The 11,275-nt window shown below is 36.8% G+C and overlaps 2 pseudogenes; one reads left to right on the top strand and one right to left on the bottom strand.

Moving 5' to 3' along the window:
- LOC107673219 (unconventional myosin-Va-like) overlaps positions 1 to 4,722 on the top strand; it is a 17,211-nt pseudogene extending 12,489 nt beyond the window's left edge.
- Positions 4,723 to 6,266: 1,544 nt separating this feature from the next.
- The window catches only part of LOC107673267 (uncharacterized), a 10,645-nt pseudogene continuing 5,636 nt past the window's right edge, over positions 6,267 to 11,275 (bottom strand).

The raw sequence follows: 11,275 nt of genomic DNA, 5'->3' as shown, positions 1-11,275 counted from the left end.
ATACTTCTACAACACTAAGTTTGTTACCTATATTCTAATCCAATTTTGATGGTGTCTTCTAAACACTGCTGAGTTTGAACAATTATAGAACAAAAGCATATGTGTTGTAGATGAGTAAAACAGTGTGATTAATCACCTAACCGCTGTCTGCAGATGGTTTCTGAACTGAATGAGAAGAACACACTGCTGAAGAGTGAGAAAGATGAGATGAACAGACTGATCCAGGAACAGGAGCAGCAGATAAAAGGTGGATTCACGCTGTTTTGGCTTGGCTCAGGAAAGCTCCAACCTTTTAACTAGTAATACTATTGTGGTTGGTGAGGGCTTGGGCAAGAGTATCTGTATTCCTTGTGGAGGAAGTTACTCTTTAGCAGTCCTATTCATCTCACTGGTAGTTACTGGACCTGTGGATCTGTTTATCTGCCAAGCTTTTTTATATAGTGGTTAACAATGTACGAAACTGGATTTACATACCAAGAAAGTCATGTAGCAGTTGTCATCTGCATTGTCTTAAACAGAGAAGTCAGAGTCGACCCATGAGGAGGCCACAGAGCACCTGCAAGCACAGCTGAATGAGGAACGCTTCCGTTACCAGAACCTTCTGACCGAGCACCTGAAGCTGGAGGAGCGCTACGCTGATCTGAGATCAGAAAAAGAGGCGGCTGAAGTAAGAAAATGATTTTTCCTACAACTGTCCTAATACAGTGCTATTTTTCACATTTTTAATATTGTAACATATTTTGTGTTTCTAAAAAGGAGCTCTCGAAACCTGGTCATAACAGAGCCGACTCTGGCTACAGCAGCAACCAATCAGAGATCGTCCACAGCTCTGTGCTCACAGGGTCAGAGGTCAGCTCGCTGGAAAGAGAGGTCCGTTTCCAGAGGCAGTTTGACTTCTAAGTTTCTCCTAGATTATCTGTCATGAAAGAATTTGATGGTTGTGTTTGGTGCATCTAGGATGCTGGGCAGACGGCAGCTGATGTGTCCCTGCTGCTGAAGCTGCAGAGGAGAGTCGCTGAGCTGGAGAAGCAGAAGATGGACCTGCGGGGTGAGATGGACACCAAAGAAGAGCAGCTACAACTGGAACAAACTAAAGTAAGAACCAACAACAGCTCAGTTTAAGTCAACCAAAAATGAAGTTCTGTCGTCATGTACTGAAAGTCACGCATGATCTTTCTTTGTGTTTTCAGGAACTGGAAGATTGTCGGAGAGTGTTAGGGGCTGAGAGAGACTACGAGGCTCTGAAGGTACCAAAAACACGCCTTTACACACTGAAAAACTCTTGTTTTTTGTCTTTTACACATTCAGAGAAATATATAGGTGTGTGTGTGTGTGTTGTGATGTGCTCACAGCGTCAGGAGCTGGAGTCTGACAATAAGAAGCTGAAGAAAGATCTGCAGGAGCTCCGTCAGTCCCTCAGTAAGGGGTCGGGGTCAAAGGTGGCGTCCCCTGGAGGTCAGGCATATAACGTGCTCCTAGAACAGCTCGACTCCACCACTGAAGAGCTTGAAATGCGAAAGGAGGAAGTGCTCATTTTGCGCTCTCAACTGGTCAACCACGAGGCATTTAAACATAAGGTAGTGTGCAAACTTTTTTCAGCCATTTGACAATCAATATGTAAAAATCTTATGATTTATGTCACATTATTTTTTATTAATATATATGTATATACATTTATTTTTCAGGAAATAGGAACTGAAGGAGATTCAGGTGACTCGAGCAGGTTTGTTATCTTTCATATTCCATAAATTTGTATTTACTATCATTATATCCATGATCAGTCTGTAACATGCATTCTTCCTTATAATGGAAATCATAACTCTTTCTCTCTCAGATCCCCCACACTGGACCTTCATGAGCTCAATGAGGATGGAGAACTCTGGATGGCTTATGAGAGCCTGAAGGAAACTAACAGGTGAAATAAAATAGATTTAATGTACAAAGACACTCTTTCTCACATACACTAATTTGCACACACCATTTGCACAAATGTCATTTTTTAAGTGGAAACATCTTTTTATATTGGTAAACAAAGGCGCTAAATGCCCCCTTCAGGGAAAATAGTATGAACTGCTGAATTATTTTTTTTTGTTAACTAAGTATTGATGAAAACACATCATTTGTGTAGAAGGAAACTGTAAAAAACTAAAAATGTTTAAAAAAATGATTAAGAAAATCATATCATGTCATATGCACTAAAAGGCTTTACTAAAAAACAATAGAAAAACAATAAAATAAATGTTAGCTAAACTAATATAATATAAGTGATACTAAAATAACACTGGCTTAGTGTATATCTTGGATGATATTTTAATATCTCTCTCTCTTTGCAGGATTCTAGAGTCGCAGTTGCAAACTCAGGGACAGTCCCATGAAAAGGAGGTGGAGGGATTGAGGGCGGAGCTTCAGCAGTTGAGGGCAGAGCTTGGTCATCAGCAGCAGATGCTGTCAGACAGCTTGGAGCTTCCACATGATGCTCGAATACAAGCAAGCCTGCAGCACGAGATCAGTCGCCTCACGCAACAAAATATGGTAAATATGCATTTTAATATATCATAGTAAATATTCTTCTGTATTAAAATGATTTGTGTAAATTCTAGGACCTCTTGGAGCAGATGGGGAAACAGGACAAAATGATCCGCAAACTAAAGAAACACCTGAAAATATACATGAAAAAGTTTGGCGAGGCTGAGGGTAACGATTTCTCATTTTGAATACAAAACATTAATATTATCTGTCAAGTTAGGAGTCGGACACTGAATTCAAGTTTATTTTTTTCTTAAAAACTTTCAAGATGTGATGCTTATGCTTTAATGCTTTTAATTAGTTTCGTAAGATGAATTGTCACATGAATTTCTGTAGGAGTGGCATCCCGAGATTATTTTTATTTGGTAAGTATTAATAATATTTTGGTGGTGGCAGCAGGTGTTCATATCGAGCAGTCCCCTCCAGAGAACATGGTTGGTGAGAGCGGTCGCACGGTCAGCATCGTTCGCAAAGAGAGGGATTTCCAAGGCATGCTGGAGTACAGGAGAGAAGACGAGAGCAAACTGTTCAAGATACTCATCACAGGTGATCTGAACAGCATTAATATAATGTCAGCAGAGAGACTAAAACAATACAGATGTATATAATTACTTTATTTTGCTTTATCAAATCAAAGTTAAAAGGAAAGTCTTTTTTTTTTTTTTGCTGAAGGCTGTAACTTGTATTCCATTGAAAAGAGTGGTTTTCAGTCATTTTGAACATTCATCCACAGAGCTCAAACCCCGAGGTGTGGCGGTGAATCTGGTCCCAGGTCTGCCTGCTTACATTCTATTCATGTGTCTGCGGCACGCCGACTACGCCAACGATGACCAGCGGGTCTCCACCCTGCTGAACTCCTCCATCAACACCATCAAGAACGTGCTGAAGGTGAGAGACCCTCTCAGTCTGGAAATGTTGGAATACGAATCTACTGAGATGATAGTGAACCATTTAATATGAAAAATGTGGTCCAGATTATTTCGATTAAACAAACATGCTGTGAACTTTCTGTAAGTAATATAATAACTTATCTTTGCAGAAACGTGGAGATTTTGAAACCATTTCCTTCTGGTTGGCAAACACCTGCCGCTTCTTACATTGCCTGAGGCAGTACAGTGGAGAGGAGGTAGGTTGTGTGTTGCGTTTCAAACTCAAGTGTGCTGCCTACCTAGACAACATTTTAGGCATCAGTATTACACTCCTAGCATGAAGATTGTTCTAAAAAAAATTTGCAGAAAAATGGCAGCAGCAGCATTTATTAAAGATCTCGTCCTGATCAAACAAGTCCTTCACAAGAAATGCAATCCCAGAATGCACTGCAACAAATCAGTAATCAGTATTCGTGTGAGTTACTTGTAAATTTCAGTTTAGTTATTTGAGGTTCCTTAGATGCTACATTAGAGGATTCTGAAAAAAAAAAAATAAAAAATATATATATATATATATAAAAGATGCTAAAACCTTTAGCTTTGTGAAGGAAGCTGTAAATGTTGAGAGAAGGAAGAAAGGTTTGGGACAGTGCCTCTGCATGTCTGTACACATGGATATGTATGTTTTTATTGTTATATTTTTAATTATTTACTTCTGTATGAATGCTGACCTAATATGTTATTTCTTTCTGACCTCTTTTAGGCATACACAAAGCACAACACGCCTCGGCAGAACGAACACTGTCTGACAAACTTTGACCTGTCAGAGTACCGGCAGGTTCTGAGTGATCTGGCTATTCAGATCTACCAGCAGCTCATCAGGGTCATAGAAAACATTTTACACCCCAAGATTGGTAATGCTGCATGCTCTGGTTATAAATATTTTTATATTTAATAGACACATTCTGCTAGATCATTCCCTCTTCTCCTCATTCTAGCACCAGCCATGCTGGAGCAGGAGACCATTCAGGGCGTGATGGGCGTGAAGCCCACAGGAATGAGGAAGCGCACGTCCAGTGTCTATGAGGAGCGCTCTCACTCGCTGGAGTCCATTCTGAAGCAGCTGGATGTGTTTTATTACACACTGCTTCAGCACGGCAACGACACCGAGCTGGTCCGTCAGGTCATCAAACAGCTGTTCTACGCCATCTGCTCTGTCACACTCAACAACTTGCTGCTCCGCAAGGACATGTGCTCCTGGAGTAAAGGCCTGCAGATCAGGTACTGGCCACTAGAGGCCACTAGACATGAGGGTAGTCTGGATTGAAAAAAATTTTAATCATAATTTGAAAAAAAATAAATAAATAAATTCATACCATTTATAACAGTATATAAGTATAGCCTATGTGTGTGTACAATTAAAAAATGTTGTGTCTTATAGAACTTTTTCTAAATCCTGTAAAATAACCTTTTTTTATTTATATTATATATAAAATTTTATCACATAGAATGATTAGGATTTAACAGACCAATCATGCTGGCGTAATGGAAAGGCATCAAGTTTTTTTGCATTAAAAAAATTTAAATTAAGAAATGGAATTCATTTTAGGAGATTTTCTTTAAATTTTGCATGGTTTTGTTTCACTCAAGTTATGCTGATATCATTTAGTATTATAATTGCATAAAAAAAATGCATGAAATAAAATTATACACCAGTGAAATGCTAATTTGTAATTTTTTATACAAAATTATGTATTTTTATTGTGTATATATATATATATATATATATATATATATAATAGCATTTCACTGGAGTATTATATAGGCCTATTATTATTATATTTTTGTACATATAATTTGTATTAAAATGTAAACATATATTGGATTGTATTTGTGGTCACATCTTCTGGGATGTTTGTGTTTACATTTCCTGTATCACTGTAAAGGATTTCACTTATGAGATTCACGTTAAACACATTTCACTGTATTTGCTGGTGTTTGGGGGCTAAAATGACTTGTAATGCTCAGGACCTCAGTTGTGTAACATCTCAAATGAAATATTCCTGTATGTGCTGATGCTTATATTTATAGCGTTTCTTGTAAGGTTAAAAATGGACAAGAGCACTCTTGACCTTTACGAATATCTTAAATATTTTTATGTGCAGTATTTGAATGTAAAAGCTAACATTATTGCCATTTGAAATATGAAATCAAATGCTATAAAAAGTTTTCATATATTCATACGGTGTAGAGTATTTAGCTGACATTTTTAGAATGCCCTTGAATAATAACCAAAGTTTTAATGAGTCTAAATATTAAGTCTTGGTTTTACTAAGTGGCTTTTGAGATGGATTATTTCGAAGGCGCTTGTGGCTCCATCTGATGTGGGACATCAAGAAGGCACATGTCTCAGCTAATGCAAACTAAAGTAACAAAGACATGACAAAGTTAAAAAAGTGACATGTCCTTTATGAATTTTTGGTAAAAATATAATGCATGCACATATTTTAGAATAACTATATAAAGTATTAAAATAAGTATTCTGATATAATATATAGACATCACATCTTATGTTACTGACTTCTACAGATACCTGCAAGTTAAGGATTATAACTTTTTTAACCAAAAAAAAAGAGGAAAAAAACAGAAAAATGATTGTAACATACAAAATAAAAGTCAAGTCAAGTCACCTTTATTTATATAGCGCTTTTAACAATACAGATTGTGTCAAAGCAACTGAACAGCATTAATTAGGAAAATAGTGTCAATAATGCAAAATGACAATAGTAAACACAAATTTTTCAGTTAAAGACAGTTCATCATTGAATTCAGTGATGTCAACATCCAGCTCAGTTTAAATAGTATCTTTGCAATCAAGTCAACGGTATCGCTGGAAATAAAAGACGACAAAAGGTTGGATTGGAGATTATAAGTATACGAGCACTGCAGACAGGCACTTTAATGGCTATTTCCCTATTTTGCAGGCCTGTCTGAAAATACAACAACATTGGCTGTTGTAATTTAAACAAATAATTGGAGTTTGATCATTAATCCATTAAACCTAGGGACGACAATAAAATCTGTTCTAGACGAGGATAAATAGTTAATATTTTTGGCAGGGATTACAGGTTGATCCTGCAATCCTGATAAACTGCATGAAAATGTATTTAAAGCCTTAATTTGGAAAAATGTGACAAGTACTGGGAAACACTAATTATGTAGACAAACTACAGAGAAATTGTGATATTGTAGATCAATCTGTAGAAAATGTATTATGATAACACCAAAAATGACCTATTGTTCTGTTTTTAAAATAAAGAACAATTATTTATAGAATCATTTGATTATTACTTTAAGCTGCTTTGTATATGTTACAGTTAAACATGATGTCAAAATTCTAGGATTATTCAGCCATCACTTCCCGTCAGTGTCTAAATCAGTGTCTTTATTCTCATATTTTGAGACCTTGGGCACATCCTGTGTTCTTTTGGTTCTTGAATGTTTAACAGAGTGAGAAATGGGTTGCAAAGACCCCAATCCTGAGCTGTGAGATGAGACTTTTGAGTGTGATGAGCTAAAAACTGAACTGCCGTCTTCTCCTGATAGTGAGCTGAATGAACCGTATGCAGAGTTTCCCACAGACCATGCATCTGACCGCTCGTCTCCACTCACTGGGGAAAAAAACAATTCACTTTCAGTGTTTTCTAAAAATGATGTTAGCCTATTGCATCGAATAAGTACATTGAGTAAATATCAGTGCTACAGATCTTGCATTCATTTTCCACTAGATAACACTACTAATATCAAGATCAAATTATATTGCAAAAAAACTAATAACAATAAAAAAAAAAAAAAGACAATTTGTGTAAAATTGAGGCAATGGAAATAGATTATCTCCACATCATGATGTAGAAAGCCACGCCAGACATAAAATGTCTGAATGTCAAATCAATAATTTTTTAATAAGCCAATAATTAATAGTTTGTTTTACAACAAATTCAATATCAGTTCACAGATTATAAATGTATAGGCTTCATTTTCGAGAAGGTCAAAAGGTGATGCCACAATCAGCATTTAAAGTTTGTCTAAAATATCTAACAGGTCTCACTACAAATAACATGGGATTTATGCCTCTCGTGCTATAATAAAACTGTCAGGGTACACCAGAGTGTACAGTATTGGTGGAAAGTGCCACATAAAACAAAAGATACTCACTCAGTGGTGGTGTGAATTCCATGCTATGTATTTTTAGGACACTGGACTCATATCTTTTTGTGTGAGATGAATCTCTAGAATGTGAAGACCTGATGTGTGCTTCTGAACTTCCCAGAGACGATGTGTTCGACTTCTCATCTCCACTCACTGCAAAAAGAAAAGGGAATTAAAAAGGGGAATTCTGCATGGAATAAGTACATGAAGCATGAGGACAAAACATTACCCAAATAATAATCAAGTTGGATTTATAAAAAAGATTTTGTCTATTTGATATATTGATTTTTAATTATTATTAATTTAATGGCTTGATCATAAATTACATCAATGCAGATTTGAAGGTTTAAAACTTAACCTTCAGAAAACATTTTAAGATAAGTAGGTTTGTCTAAAATATAAATAATATGGAATTTGTGCCTTGTATGTTTTATCAAATGTAATGTGTATATTCTGGGTATAAGTGGAATGTGTCAAATAAAACAAAAGACACTCACTCAGTGGTGGTGTGAATTCCTTGCTGTTAAATATTTTCAGGACCCCCGACTTGAATCTGCTTATGAGAGATGTATCTTTGGAATGTGAAGACCCAAAAATTGACCTGACGTCTGCTTCAGATGAACCGTAACCAGAACTTGCCAGAGAGCACGAATCAGATCCTTCAGCATCACTGACTGCAATAATGCAAGAAAGCAGATCAATAGTAGAACACTGACACTACATTTATGTATTAGGTAGTAGGCACATTTATAAAAAGATACTTTGAATTCAAAAATCTGTTTTATCATTTCATGAGAACAGAAGAGTTTAACATAAATCTGACATTTAGAGAACCAAAGGCTTAAAACAATTGAACACCAGACACAGGTAATGTGCCTTATGATCTGTTCAGATGATAAACCTTTATTTACCACAGCACATTGTGGCTCTTGGTTTCCTATTCAAGTTAAACAGGGTTGTACCTGACGGTTATTTTCAAAACCGCAGCTTTTTCTAAGCGGTTTGGCCGTTCGTCCACACGCAAACGTTGCACCAGGTCACTGAAACCGAACATTTTTGAAAACGCCTGCCAGGGTGAAGATTTTCAAAACCTCCAAAAAAGTTTTTGGCTTGTGACGTCGGAGCATGCACTGCTATCTCCATAGATATGTATATATATCTGGTTATCTCCGCCTGGTCATCACTGCTCCGGGTGTGTGTTCACGGTGTGTGTGTTCACTGCTGTGTGTGTGCACTTTGGATGGGATAAATGCAGAGCACTAATTCCTAGTATGGGTCACCATACTTGGCCACATGTCATTTCACTTCACTTCACTTCACTACTGGAAACATTTTCAGGCTTCTGATTGGCCAACATGGCTTTACGGTTGAGATTATATCGCCACCTGTTGGCTTGGCATGTTCTTGACAGTGCTTCATAGCATGCATTTGCGTTTTCATGTGGACAGAGATTTTTTTTAAAACGGAAGAAGGAAAAACTCAGTTTATAAAAATACCCGTGTACGTGTGGACATGGCCAAAATCGAAGGTTGTTGGAAGATTAATCTTAATACATCAGTATTAGATTAGTATCAGATTAAACTCTATTATGTGAACTATTTAAAGGCACAATATGTACGTTTTCACCTCTAGAGGGCGCGTATTCAAAACAAACAAAGAAACAAAGGCGTAGTTTGATGACGCCGTGACTGAGTGTGGAATCGTGTGTTGTCGTCATCATCCCCACAGCCGATGCAATCCGATGGAACTCGGGCAGAAATCATGTTCATGGATGAGCTAGGTTTTGAGACTTTAGTCTTTGCAACTTCAGGGATCTTATCTATGCACAATCAGCTTGTAACACTCCAAAGAGAAAGGAAAACTTGAAATCGCATCATATGACCCATTTAATAAAAAAATCTTACATAACCAACATCTGAAGAGCTATAAAAAAAACACTGATGACAAACACAACTGAGATATTCATACAGTTTTGTGATTTCACTCACTCGTTTGTGATCTGACGTCATCTATCCATGGCTGCATTCGCTCTTCTAATTTTATTTTATTATCAGTTCCCTGTATTTTAATAGGGCTGCTCTTCCTCCTAATAAGGCATTTGTTTTGTGTCACTGTCTCCTCAATCTTCTCCAGCAGCTCCTTGATCTGAGTGTGGTCACTCCTGTTCTGATTGTTGAGAACATGATACCTGTTCCCACATTTGTCCAGCAGCCACTGGAGATACTGCCATTCACTCTCAATGTGCTGCTCTATAGATGTGTCTAACAGAGAGTCTCCACTAGTGAACAGCACTATAGTGTGACTCCAGACTCTCTCACCGAGAAGATCCAGATGACCCTGCAATGCTTTTCTCTCAGTCTCTTTAAATCTAGTGTCCACACGTATGATCAGTAGTACAGCGTGTGGTCCTGAAGGACACTGAGACACACTGAGCACAATCTCCTGTTTCAGTAACTCAGGACTCTTCTCTACAGTGTAATTCCTCCACCATCCTGGAGCTTCAATGACAGTGATGTGTCTGTCTGCTACTTCTCCATGTCTCCTCACACACTGAGCAGATCTCTTCAAGTCAAACTCCTCTCTGCCCAGGATGGTTTCCTGTTGAACTCTTACCAGCTCTTCTATACCCCAGTAACACAATCCTCAGCTTTGAGAGACGTTGGGCTTCACCTTCAACAAACAGAGAATAAAACACACTTATGCAAAATATTGTACTGAGGTGTAAATAACTGCTCTAAATACAGTAAAAGGTCAATCCATCTCATGTGGTCCAAAATGTCTAAAGTTGGTTGCTCAACCCTTTTGGATTTTCCTGATTTTTATGATTACCTATATTACATGTATTAGTGAATGGAAACGTCAATATCTCAGCTCAGGAAGGTTGTAGCTCCTTGGATCAAAAAAACTGATCTTAAAGCACATTACAAGGTACATAAACATATATAAACATTTTGCATATTCTTGTTCCTAGTTAACCTTATAATTTAACCGAATAAAATGATCAAGATCACATTTCTTCATTCAATAACATCTATAATGGGAAGGATTTGAGACTAGTTTTGAGATCTTATTTTTATGTGGCTGAGAAAGTGCGTTAAAAAAAAAAAAGAGATACAGTATAAGTCTTCTCTATGGTAGCATTCTGCATAATAATTATACATTTAAGGTTCTTCTGGTTGAATAGCTAGAAGAAAAATATTAAGGCAAGAATATGACAGGCTTAAGACATACTTTAAATAAAGATAAATGTTTTACCAAGTTCTGGATTACGTTTGAGGATAATTCTCACAAAACTGTATTTTCTGCAAGCCTTTTTAAGGTAAATTACAATTATGTTTTAGTTTTCATAATTCACAATGTGTGTAAACTGTGACAGTAAAAACTGGGAGTAACAATAAATGTTACGTTTGTTTTGAGCTTTTTTAAATGAATAACTACAAGTCAACACTCTTAAAAATAATGGTGCTTTAAAAGGTTCTTCACAGCGATGCACAGAAGAACCATTTTTGGTTCCACAAAGAACCATTCAAAGGTTCTTTAGAGAACCATCTCTTTCTTACCTTTTTATAATCTGAAGAACCTTCTTTTGCCACGAAGAACCTTTTGTGAAACAGAAAGGTTCTTCAGATGTTAAAGGTTCTTTATGGAACCATTTAGACAAAAAAAAAAAA

The sequence above is a fragment of the Sinocyclocheilus anshuiensis genome, unplaced genomic scaffold (genome assembly GCF_001515605.1).
Source record: "Sinocyclocheilus anshuiensis isolate Anshui unplaced genomic scaffold, SAMN03320099.WGS_v1.1 scaffold68, whole genome shotgun sequence".
Classification (NCBI taxonomy): Eukaryota; Metazoa; Chordata; class Actinopteri; order Cypriniformes; family Cyprinidae; genus Sinocyclocheilus; species Sinocyclocheilus anshuiensis.
Note: the sequence above shows the minus strand (reverse complement) of the source record. Positions and strands in the feature narration are given on the sequence as shown.